The sequence below is a fragment of the Vulpes vulpes genome, chromosome 14, assembly GCF_048418805.1.
Source record: "Vulpes vulpes isolate BD-2025 chromosome 14, VulVul3, whole genome shotgun sequence".
NCBI lineage: Eukaryota > Metazoa > Chordata > Mammalia > Carnivora > Canidae > Vulpes > Vulpes vulpes.
Window position 1 is genome coordinate 96843963 of NC_132793.1, and position 13619 is coordinate 96857581.

At 39.6% G+C, this 13619-nt stretch overlaps 1 protein-coding gene across 17 annotated transcripts in view; it reads right to left on the bottom strand.

Annotated features, from left to right (window-relative positions):
• The window catches only part of SV2B (synaptic vesicle glycoprotein 2B), a 173548-nt gene that overhangs the window by 104271 nt on the left and 55658 nt on the right, over window positions 1-13619 (bottom strand). The window contains exon 1 of one of the 17 annotated variants that reach the window (XM_072737233.1): window positions 12026-12249. The exons of the other annotated variants lie outside the window; for them this stretch is intronic. The gene's annotated coding sequence lies outside the window, so the exon portion shown is untranslated. Of the gene's footprint in view, window positions 1-12025; window positions 12250-13619 lie in introns of those variants that run through there. 17 annotated transcript variants of the gene reach the window in all.

Sequence of the window (13619 nt, forward strand, 5' to 3'; positions counted from 1 at the left end):
AGAATTCCATACAGCCCCTCTTCCTTCAATAGTAAAATCTCATTGGCTATCTATATATATTATGTTCTCACCCGGCCATACCCTGGTTAAAACTGACAGTATGAAAGAGTCCCAGAACCATGGGAATAATAATTCCATAGCATCAGAGACTTTCTTAAGCTAGGTAGTATTTTCTCTGTTTCCTTTTTATGCATACAAAAAAGCACTACTTCTTACTGCTCTAAAGCTTCTTTAAAAAATATTTCAGTTCATTGTCTTCAAATAATGACTCACTCAATTAACTAATTAGATAAACAAATGGTATAATCAGTTTGGCAGCCAAAATGAGGCTGTCACTTCTCTCAGTAAAGGGGCTGTCATGTGTCACTTCTTCCATATGGGAGTCATAGTTGAAATTGAATTAGATTATTTGTAAAATAATGTAAGAAACATGGAGTGCCTGGGTGGCTCAGTTGGTTAAGTGTCCAACTCTTGGTTCCACTCAGGTAGTGATTTCAGAACCGTGAGATTGAGCTCCACTTGGGCTCAGTGGGGAATCTGCTTAAGATTCTCTTCTCTCTCTGCTCCTCCCCACCATGCTCTTTCTCTCTCAAATAACTAAATAAACCTGAAAAGAAAAAAAGAAAAGAACGAGAGAAAGAAACAAACAAACTTCATGGCATCTGATCTTCTAGAATGAAAAAGATTTTAGTTTGAGCTGGATTGTATGTCTCTGTAATTGATATCTAAAGATAGATAAATGACAGATGATAGAATGATGAGAGGTAGACAGATGATAGATAGATGATTGATAGATAGATAGATAGATAGATAGATAGATAGATAGATAGATGATAGATAGATAGATGACAAATAGAAGATGTGTATATGCATATTTACATTACAGGCATTTTTAAAAGAGTTTGAGTCTAAAAGATAAGGAGAGAGAATAGACCTTTGGGATTTTGCACTTTCTTCTTTCATTTTGAAATACACATCTCAAATAAGATTGTCTAGAACCACATTATTGCTGGCCTCCTGATAAAAAATGCATTCAAATAAAAAAATACAGTGACATTTCAAAATAAATTGAAGTAGGAGAAACATGATTTGTATGAAACAGAAGAAGAATGTTTTTCCTATGATAAATTTAAAGTAAGGATCAGTTCAAGCAGAGAATGCTTTCCTTTTTAGAAGCCTCTAGAGGTGTGGTGTATGACCATCCATCCAACTGTCATCGAGATTGAGCACCTGCTTTGCTTTAAGCCCTGCATGCAATTTAGTGACTTGCACTCTGGCTGACACATAGCTAGTGCTCAATTAATATTTGGATGAATGCATGCATATTAATAACCCAATAAAAGCTATCTCAAAAAGCTCAAAATCAAGAAGTTCCTATTTCAAGAGTGGGAAATATTATGAACCTGAATATAGTCCCAATGATGATGATAGTATTGATGATACTCCTCAGGCTATGTTCATGAACCTGATTCCCTGGGAGGCCAGCTAGCTTTGATGATTCTGAGCCAGGGGCCCAGTGGGCCATCTCTCAAATGCATGCCACTGACCACAAGGACATCTCAGATGAATCAGCATTGGGTCACAGCTGGATGGAACAACTCCAAGTGCCTGTTCCATGGAGGAGGTCAGGATCACCTCTTTGGGTCTTTCATTTTAAGGACTTCCTCTTAATTTTCTTATCCCTACCACCTTTAAAATGCCATTTGTGAATGGGAAAGTCCATAATTCTACTGGATATTAGTTAGTCACAAACCAGGCTCAAAAGCACATAGAGCTTTCAAGTTTGGAAACTGTTACAGAGAATTGCCATTTATCTATATATCCAGGGACTCTAAGGTTTGCTTTACTCACTCATTTGTACTTATTCAGCAGCCTCTATTGAGAACCTACCAAGTGCCAGGCACCTCCTGTGACAAAACTGGAGAGACTGGCCCTCATGGAGTACATATTCTAGGGAAGAGATAGACATTATGAATATATAATTCAATAAAAAACAAAGGATAAGGCAACATTTATAGTAACTAACACCAGGATTTTACTGAGTCTAGGATCAAGAAAGAAGGTGGCCTAAAGGATGTAAATCCGCTTAAAAAAAAAAAAAAAGCCATGGCCAGCATGTGATCCTGATTACATACAAATTGGGATTAAATTACCTAGATAGATATGGGAAAAAATTGGCTTTCACTTGAATGACCCAGATCCTGTCATTTGATTTTCTATCATAAACTATTGAAATACCATGTAGAGACCAGAAAATATGTTTGCTATAATCATATAGACCCTTCATGAAAAGTGGTTAGATAAGAACTATATACACAGTTGCTTGGGTTCACCACCTCACTTGGGACGCTTGTGTCCAGTTTAAGATTTAGGGCTTGAACCAGGTCAAAACTCTGAGGCATACCTCTCAAAACTCTTCACACCTATTATAGTAGATTCCATCATAGGCTATTTCCATGCTTGTAATGTGTCATTGATCCTTCTCCATAGACTAAGCTCTACTGTTGAATCCATTTTCTTGGCCTGCACAGTCATTTTGCTGTGTGACTACCCAGGCATTCATGAAGATGACAAAGGAAATGAAAACCCTATCCCAAAGCTGTGTGAATGTCAATGAGCAAACAGATCAAAGAAGTAAATAAGCGAGATCCACATTCACTTGTGATTAATAAGAAAACAGAGGGGGAGGAAACTATTTGCTGAGGACAGGATGGAACACAAATTGAATTTTCCTCCTGGCCTTTGAAAATGTTGACATTTTCATCTGCTCATCATTTCTAAATGTCTTATTTTCACAAGTAGCTTAACACCCTAAATAATTGCCTGAGACCAAAAAAAAAAAAAAAACAACTTCATTTCTGGTCTTTTAAGAAGAAACTGTATCCACCTTCATATCTTATGAAGCATTTAAAACACTTAACATTCATAACATTGTGAATTCATAAAGCATAAGAGGGACTTGAAGAATACAGGTCTCACTTAACTTTGTGGCACAGTACCTAGCACAGACCTGCCACAAATGTCCATTAAATAGAGCTCCCCCAAATCTCTGAGCATGTAACAACTTGCCAAAGTGCCCATCACCGATGAAAGTGGAAATTGGTGGTCTCAGGAGTCAGAAACATGAGATTTTGAATGCTGATCTCTATTTAAATAGAGCCACAGGACTATAGATTCTTTATCTACCAAGTGCAGGTAAATAGCACCTACGTTGTGGGAACAGGATGAGAAGCAAACCAGATCATGCCCATAAAATGTCAGCACTTACTAGGAATTAAGGAAATGTTTATTCTCTCTCTTTTACTTAAAATACCCAATACATCAGCTTGAGACCTGTCAACGATATGGAATTTTTACTTTTCTTTTACCAGTGGAGGAAAGGGGAGATGGAGGAGGAGATCGTGCTACATTTGATATGACAAATACTTTGTTGGAAAGCTACTCTTCAACAGATTTGCTTCAGTCATACCAAGACAGCATACTACATATTCATGTGTCTGAAATGTGCTCCCTTATGGGACTGATAGAAAAGACTTCCTACATCCATGCTCTTAGAGACATTACCCCATCATCATACTCACCTTTTCTGATGCAATAAACAAAAAACCTTCATGGCCATCCACCTCTTCTTTCATCTCTTCTATGAACTACAGGATGGGCAATGTTTTCCTCACCTCCAGATCAAGACAGCTGGGTGGAAGCTTGCCTTCACTCCACTCAGTATCTACAACTTAAACTGAATCTTACACTTGGGATGCCAGTAGGCTCAGAAGGCTCAATGCTGAAAGGCTGACCCATTCAGGAGTGGCTTGAACCACCTTTTAATGAGCTACATAGAAATGTTACAAAGTTGAAGGAAAAGAAAAAGCTTTTCCTCCATTTTCACTACAGTAAGATTCCATTTGCCCCCAAAATTAAAATTTGCTCCATGGGCTGCTCCCTGAAGAAGAAACTGCCTAAGCTAGCCAGTAGCTTTACGCATGCTAGATCCCATTAATGAAGAATATTGGGGTGCCTGGCTGGCTCAGTCAGTGGAACATGTGATTCTTGACTCAGGCTTATAAATTTGAGCCCCATGTTGGGTGGAGAGGTTACCTAAAAATAAAATCTTTTTTTTTAAGAATATTAATGGGAAGGTAAAGGAAGGTAAGATGGGATAGTGCTGGGACTTAAACTCTTGGGAGAATATGATCTTTGGCTTTAAGTTAAAGCCGACGAAAGTAAATGATAACATAGCCCTCAACATTCAATTTCCAGCCAAGAATGGAGTTAAAGTATAGAGTACCTACTATGTACTATTAGACAGTTTACATGGTTATCACACACAGAACTATCACACTGGTAATTGCAAAGCTTAATTATCAACCCCATTGAAGCACAAAAAATTCAAGTAACTTGCCTAAAGCCACAAAAATAGTCAATGAAGTTGAGATTCAAAGCCAGGTTTCTCTGTCTCTTAAATCAAACTTTCTTAACCATGAACCCTTCTATTGTTCAGGTTTTAATGCATTTCATTTGCAATTTGCTCAAATCAGAATTGGAGTTGCTGAAGGCTGTTTCTCTAGATTGATCCGCTGGCTCTTCCAGAATCTGTTTAGTGTCAGCTCTGTCAGACAAATGATCAGAAGACTCATGCTGTCAGGACACTAAAATTGCTAAATGATCAGAGGAGATGACAATTGTGTGTATTTTCTCACTTCAACAGTAGCTGTCTTGGTTTGAGGACCTTTGCAGTGGTTTTCAACATACACTAAAACCAAGATCCCAAGGATAAGATGGAAATCCACAGACAGGTAAGATCAAGGTAAACCCACATCAAAATACTGAGAAGGTATCCAGAGGAAGAGGCTTCCACATCAGAGGCATGGCCAGATCTGAGAGAGCCACAAAGAACAGTCCTTTTGTTCAGTATTTCCCCCAGCCAGTTTGCGTGATGACTAATTCTGTTGTTGGAAATACTCACCAATGCATATGCACTTCTTCTGTGGGGCTTCCTAATTAAAGAACTTTGAGGCATTTGGAAGAAATTGGGAATATCTCTCCCAGGTTGGAACTGGACAGTTTCTTAGGAAGGTCATGAAGGTGTGGGCACAGGCTGGGTTGGGGTCAAAGAAGTGGGCTGAGAAAGCTTTGAGAACAGGGCAGGCCTGGGTGGGCCAGTCTTCTGGAGGAAACAGTAGCAATATCACCATGGGAGAGCCTTTGCAGGGAACAACCCAGAAGACAGTGTTCCTGATCTGGCTTCCACCAAGGAAACTGAAGGTATTAAATGTTCTGGTAGGATCAAGACCTGCTTAAGACTCTCAGGTGGCTCAGTCAGGTAAGCATCTCTTCTGCCTTTGCCTCAAGTCATGATCCCAAGGTCCTAGAATCGAGTCCTGCATCAGGCTCCCTGCTCAGCAAGGAGTCTGCTTCTCCCTCTGCCCTCCCCACCCCCACCGCTTATAATCTCTCTCTCATGCTCCCTCTCTCAAATAAACAAATATATTTTTTAAAAGACTCTCCAGTGTCTTCTAACACTTAAAATCTAATTCAGACTTCTTGCCATAGCTGGCACATGTCTACATGACCACACCCCTGCCAGTCTTATGACCCCATCTCCCAGCCTCCCTGTGCTCCAGCCATAGCAGCTCCTTTCCGTTCTTCTAACACACCACACTCATGCTGCCATAGGGCTTCTTCACTTGCTGTTCTGTCTTCCTGGAATACCCCTCCTATGATCTTTGTATGCCTGGCCCCCTCTCAGCACTTAGATTGAGTATACTATCTTCACAGAGGCCTCACTACACCAGCCAAAAAATTCTTCTTTCCTCCAAAAATAATTGCTCCCTAGCACATTACCCTCTTTGTTCCTTTCATAGCAGCTATTACAATGTGGTATCACCTTGGTATTGACTTGTTCATTTGATTGTCTGAACTTCACCAGGAAAAAAAAAGTTCTTTCAAGGTGGGCTTTTACTCATCTCAGTGTATTTGGTGGGCAGGAATAATAATATCAATATTTATATGACCATTATTATGAGCCAGATACTGTGTTTAGTACTTGACATGTATTAACTCAATCCTCTGGAGTAGAAAACTATGATTGTCCTCATTATCTTTAAGATATAAAACCAAGATACAGAGAGGTTAAGTAACTTGCCCAAAACCACACAGTTAGCAAGGACAAGAGCTAGGAACCTTGACAGGCTGTCTTCAGAGTCCAAACTCTCAACCACTCTGCTCTCCTGCTTCTATCTGTTGGAGGGAGAACAGGAGATGTCTTGGAAGAAGTCACAAAAGAGAAGCTTTGGGGATCTTATTTACATCAACCTGCCTGTATCTAGGTCCTCCTGTCTGGTGCTATCTCCCACCTTTCCCTCTGTTCTAAAGATCCCATGTGCCAGAAACAAGAAACAATTCAATGGGGACAGAAAGGACAGAAATGCCCTACAGGGGGAGGTAATAGACTTGTCTAGTGGTATCCAGAGACCCTGGCACATAGATCTCAAAAGAAAGGAAAAAGAGGACAGAGAAGAGTTGTCCTGGAAGAAGAAACCAAATGCAAATGTTTGGGTTTGTGTGTGGGCATGGCAGGCCAGGAAAGGTGCATGGCTACAGTGTAGGGGACAGGGAAGCAGAGGCTGGAAAGACACTGTGGCCAGGTAGAAGCAAGTTCTGAATGAGCACCAAAGGATTTGGGGCTTCTCTCTGCTCCTGGTTACTTTTATTTTATTGAGGTGTAATTTACATATTATACACTGCACAAATTTTAATGATGTGGTGTTAATGTAGTTTGATGAGTTTTGATATACAGTCACCACCACAATCATGACCGTCAATATTTCTATCATCCCAAAAGTCTCCCTCACCACTGAAGATTTTTAAGCAAAAGACTGATACAATCAGATTGGTGTTCAAGAAAGATGATTCTGCAGCTTGTACGGGGGGGTGGGAGGAGAGGATCAAAGACGCAATAATAATCTTCAGTCGTCTCAGCTTTTGATGCACAGAGCAAGATAGATTCATAAACAGCCAACCACTTCAAAACACTCCCTGGAACATTGTTAATTCGCAGACTTTGTCAAAATGCCAAAAGAAAAGAAAGCACAAAACAGCAGAACTGGTCTCTGCAGGGTAAGCACAGGGCTTCTCGTGAGAACAAGAGATCGTTGCCTGATCAATAAGGCCGCAGCAATCCATATGCATCACGAGGAAAGATGATGACCATTTTAGCCGGGTCTGTGTGTTTTATGACTGCAGGCGCAGCCTCTGAGTCCCATTCCAACCAAATGCTCTGGGAAAATGAGCTGCCAACTTGACACACGACCCAAACCAGCGGAGCAGGCAAGTGTAAAGTGTCTGACACCAACTGCAGTCAATTGCATAGAGCTAGGCTATTGCCAGAGCTACTGCAGCAGCAGAAAGGCAGCCTGGCCCAGATGATCGACACCACATAAACCACCAGCCTGGTGCTTTGCACCCGCTCAGAAGACCAAATATTCAAACTCTCTGTACTCAGAAATAATAATAGAAAGTGACTGTTGTGCACTTACTATTTGTTTTACATAAAAACTTATTTAATTGTCTAAATAACCCTATTAGGTGAGTATGAGTCTTATCTCCATTTTAGAGGGGGTGACACTGAGGCACAGAGATGTCTAGCTCCTTATCTGAAGTCACAGAGCCTGATTCAAACCCCAGGCAGCCCAGCTCCAGAGACCTTGAGACTTCAAAACCACGATCCCCACACTTTCTTGCCTTTGCACAGAGTAGCAGTTCAGAGCCCGGGTTTCAGAGCCAGACCTACTGAGATCCAAATTCTGGTTCTGCCAACCAGCTTCATGACCTTGAACTTGACTTCTCTCAGCCCATAGTTTTCTCATCTGCAAAGTGACAGAGTTGTGAGGATTTAAATGTTGGGATCCCTGGGTGGCGCAGCGGTTTGGTGCCTGCCTTTGGCCCAGGGCGCGATCCTGGAGACCCGGGATCGAATCCCACATCGGGCTCCCAGTGCATGGAGCCTGCTTCTCCCTCTGCCTGTGTCTCTGCCTCTCTCTCTCTCTCTGGTGACTATCATAAATAAATAAAGATTTAAAAAAAATAATAAATAAATAAATAAATGTGTAAAAGCACCTGGCACAGAGTGAGTCCACAATGAATAGGGAATGTCACAGTATTTATTTAGGAGCTCACAAACCTCTTAATGACAAGGTGTATATTATTCAAACTTCACTGGCAAATGGCCACCAAAAAATCTGAGTACTAATATACTTTTGTTGGTTTTACTTTTCTTAAACAATTTTTTAAAAGATTTATTTATCTATTTTGAGAGAGAGAGAGAGCATTCAAACTCATATGCAAGCAGGCAGAGGGAGAGAGAATCTTCAAACAGACTCCTCATGAACATAGAGTTGGAGGCGGGGCTTTTTCTCACCACCCAGAGATCATGACCTGAGCCGAAACTAAGAGTCAAGAGTTGGAAGCTTAATGGACTGAGCCACCCAGGCAGCCCCTTTTGTTGGTTTTAATAAAAGCTTTATTATTCTGTTGGACTGGAAAACCTGTATTCATTTGACAAGTATCAAGTACTTACTCCTGCTAAGCACTATTCAGTTTCAGAAAATACAATGGTAAACCAAAGAGGAAAATCTTTGACTTTATGGGCAAGGACAGTTAGATTTCTTCTTAGTGTATTTTTAATCAGGTTGGCATAATGTTCTTTTTCATTTTAAAAAGTTCTAACATCCTGGGGCACCTGGGGGGCTCAGTCAGTTAAGCATCCTACTCTTGGTCTCAGCTCAGGTCTTGATCTCAGGGTCATGTGTTCAAAAACATTTTTTTAATTAAAAATAAATAAATAAAGCTCTAACAAATAGAAAAAAAGCATGTAAAAATTCCTAAATTCTTAAATAGCATATAATGCAGTGTTTGGGTCAAGGGTGGTCTTGCATATACTGGACAGATATTTACTGAGCAACTACTATGGACCAGGTACCGGGCTAAGTGCTGAGTACATGCAGGAGAATAAAACGGATGTAGTCCAGGGTCTTAAAGAACCATTATTGCAGAAGTCCAAGCCTGGAACATCTGCAAAGCATACACTAATGGGACTACCTCAAAGATACATGATATATGCAAAGCCCTTATAAGCATCCAGGAACTGATGAAAAAGAAGAGACTATTCAGGATGATGATGGTGATGATGAGTAGTTTATATGCAGAAAGATAAAGTAAGCTCCTACAGACATCAAATGAGCAATAAATATTTACTGGGGTTATTTAAAAAGTATCAATAATCTGCCCCTGGAATAACGAGGAGAATTCAGTATAAGTTCTTCCTACAGATAAGATAAATTATCATGGCCAAGACTGATGGTGTATTTCACTTTCTTATCTAAAGCCACAGCCGTGTTGTCATTTATATTATTAATAATCTAGCTGGGACTTCCAGTTCTGCAGGAAATGGGATGACTACACTCTGCTCTCTCTCTCCCACTGGTTGCAGCTAAAATCTCTGGACAAGCTAGATAAAACACCTCTATGAAAATTGAAAAAAGCAAATAATAGCAAGCATGCTGGGGAGGAAAATCAAAAGTGAAAGTACAACCAATACAGCAGTGAGTTTCCTGGTTTAATTTTTTAACTCAATTCTCTCTTGGACCCCAGGGTGGCCCAAATCCTAGAACTACATAGCAGGCACAGACAGCAAAAAAAAAAAAATCCCCAAGAGAAACTTCCCCCTTTTGGCCAGAAAACCAAAAGGGGGGCCCCAATGAGACAGAGGATGTGGAGGTACCCCCATCTTTTTTCTTCTGTTTACTTCCCTTGGCTCTGTCCCAAGCAAGCCCTGAGCATGAACCTACACTTCTATAGTAATTGCAACGGTGTCAGCCACAGAGGCACCAACTGAGAAAAAAAATCCTGTTCTTTGACTGGAGGAAAGAGCCTCTCTGGTGCAAAGAGTGTGGGAGAAACCCCACTGTTTTCTTTCTATTTTGCCCCATTGTTTCACCCTAAAGTGGACCTGTTCACATTAAGTGTGGAACTAGGCAGAGAGATTGGAACCCGAGACTTAAAGCCAGAGAATCAAAAGAGTATGGAAGTCATCACCAATTGGAATGGGCCAGCAGAAGCTATTCTCTAAATTTAAGTATGAAATCCTAGGCTCACTCTCAAGCCACCTATGTGTAGAATTTCCCAAAGCAGCCTGGCAAAACCTGAGCACTGAACTATAGCATGGGCCATCCCACAGAGCCCAGACTGGCCCGAGTGAGCAGACCCAAGTAGCAATACACTTTGAAAATAAAATTCACATTGGAACCAGAGCCTACAGAATGTAGGACTTGGAATATGAGCCTTACTGAATTGGTTACTTGCCTTTAAAAAATAATAATAATAACAAAAATACCACATTCTCTAGAAAATTTTAATAGAACCCAGGGTCTCATAAACATGATATTTACTATGTACAGAACGCAATCTGTAATAGGCTAAAAAAATGTCCACATCTTAATCCCCAGAACCTATGAATATGTTAAAAGGGATTTCACAAATGTGAGGAAATTAAGGATCTTAAAATGGTTATCCTGGATTGTCTGGTTGGGTTTGTTGTAGTCACAAGGGTCCTGATATAATATCAGAGGAGCAGGAATATTAGGTCCAAATAGGTGATGTGATGATAAAACCAGAAATCAGAGTTACATATTTTGATGATGGTGAAAGGAGCCGTAAACTAAGGAATACAGAAACCTCTACAAGATGGGAGAGGTAAGAATGTCTTCTTTGAAGACTCCAGAAGGAATGCAGCCCTGCCCAGACCTTAATTTTAGGCTTCTGATCTCCAGGACTATAAGAGAATAAATTTGTGGTTTTTTAAAACCAGTAAATGTGTATTACTTTGTTATATCAGCAATAGGAAACTGAGTAATTTAAAATCACTCAACAGAGGAAAAGAAGAAAATTATTCCACAAAACATTTGGAAAATCTTACCCCTCAAGAAAATCCAACAGATGCCAACACAGAGGTAACCCAGATATTGGCATTATCAAAGACTTTAAGACGGCTATTGGAACCATGTTCTGTGAAGTAAAGGCAAAGTCTCTTTAAATACATGGGAAGAGAGAGATTTTCAGCAAAGATGTGGAAACTTTTAAAAATAGAAATTTTAGAACTGAAAAATATAATAACTGAAATTAAAAGTTCCCTAGATGAGTTCAACAGAAGAATGATGACTCAAGAAAGACCAATGAAGGGGGATCCCTGGATGGCTCAGCGGTTTAGCACCTGCCTTTGGCCCACGGCGTGGTCCTGGAGTCCCAGGATCAAGTCCCACGTCAGGCTCCCTATGTGGAGCCTGCTTCTCTCTCTGCCTACTCTCTCTGCCTATGTGTCTCTGCCTCTCTCTGTGTGTCTCTCATGAATAAATAAATAAAATCTTTAAAAAAAAAAAAAAAGAAAGATCAATGAACTTGAAGATTGATCAACATAAATTTTCTAATGTGAACAAAAGCAGAAAAAAAGTTGGAAAAAATTAGTAGGGTTTCAAGGGCCTGTGGAACAATATAAAAAGTTCTAAAATCCATGTCACTGTTGTCTCAAAAAGAGAGGAGAAAGAGACTAATTCAGGAAAAAAAATATTTGAACAAACAATGGCTGAATACTTTCCAAATATGTAGAACATATACAAATTCAAGAAATTCAGTGAAACTCAATTAAGATAAGCTCAAAGAAAACTATGCCCAGATATATTATAATCAAACCACTGAAAACCAAAGCCAGATGGATGGATGGATGGATGGATGAATGGATAGATACACAGATGATGGATGGATGGATAGGTAGATACAAGAAAGAAGGAAGGAAGGAAGGAAGGAAGGAAGGAAGGAAGGAAGGAAGGAAAGAAAGAAGAAAGAAAGAAAGAAAGAAAGAAAGAAAGAAAGAAAGAAGAAAGAAAAGGAGGGAGGAGGGGAAGGAAGGAAGGAAGGAAGGAAGGAAGGAAGGAAGGAAGGAAGGAAGGAAGGAAGGAACTTTTTTTCACATTACATATAAGGCATCAATGGTTCTCAACAAGGGTGTCTTTGCCTCCCAGGAGACATTTGGCAGTGCCTGGAGATATTTTCATCTGTGATCATCATCTAGTAGACCAGAAGTAGGGTGTTACTGTCATCTAGTAGGGAGGATGCTGCTAAACACCCTGCAGTACACAAGACAGCTCCACAGCAAAAATCATTCAGCCCAAAATGTCAATAGTGTTGAAATCCAGAACTCTGAAATAAGAAAACAATTCAAATTACTGGAGACTTCTCATCAGAAAGCACAATGGACAGAAGACAATGAAACAACATTGTTAAAGTTCCAAAATAGTTGTCCACCTAAAATTCTAAATCCAATGAAAAAAATCCTTCAGAGATGAAGACACAATAAAGACATTTTCAGATGAGGAGGGGAAAAAAAAAAGAATTTGCTGCCAGTGGATTTGATGTGAAAGAAACACTGCAGAAAACTTGTCAAGTGAAAGGAAATAATGCTAGAAAGAAATTGGAAATTGGTAAATATTCAAGTAAATATAATAGACTATTTTTCTCCTCTTCAATTCTTTAAAATATGTATGATTGTTGGAAACAAAAATTATAACATTGTCTGATGGGACTTTCAACATTAAGATGTAATATGCAGGAAAACTACAACCCATGTGATTGTAAGGGTTCTAAATTTCAATGGTAAAAAATTATTTAAGAAGTTAAATACAGGCATACCTCCTTTTACTGTGCTTTGCTTTATCACACTTCAGATACTGCATTTTTTACAAATTGAAGGTTTGTGGCAACCCTGCATCAAATAAGTCTAACAGAGTAATTTTTCCCACAGCATTTGTTTGCTTTGCATCTCTGCATAATGTTTTGGTAATTCTCACAATATTTCAAACTTTTTTATTATTATTATATTTGTTACAGTGATCTGTGATCAGTTTACTACATGCCAAAAGATTAAATAGTGATTAGCATTTTTTATCAATAAAGTATTTTTTAAAAGATTTTATATATTTATTCATGAGAGACACAGAGAGAGAGAGGCAGAGGCATAGGCAGAGGGAGAAGCAGGCTCCATGCGGGGAACCTGATGCGGGACTCGATCCTGGAACTCCAGGACCACAACCTGAGCCAAAGGCAGATGCTCAACCACTGAGCCACTCAGGTGTCCCGCAATAAAGTATTTTTTAATTAAGGTATGTATATTGGTTTTTTTTTTTATTTTTTTATTTATTTATGATAGTCATACAGAGAGAAAGAGAGAGAGGCAGAGACACAGGCAGAGGGAGAAGCAGGCTCCATGCACCGGGAGCCTGATGTGGGATTCGATCCGGGGTCTCCAGGATCGCGCCCTGGGCCAAAGGCAGGCGCCAAACCAGGGATCCTGTATATTGGTTTTTTAGAAATAATGTTATTGCATACTTAATAGACTATGGTGTAATGTAGACATAACTTTTATATGCACCCGGAAACCAAAAAAATTTATTTGACTCACTTTACTGCAATATTCACTCTCTTGTGGCAATCTAGTAACAAAACCACAATATCTCTGAAGTATACTTGTATGTACATTGTAATTCGTTAGAATATTTACATTGCAATTCTTT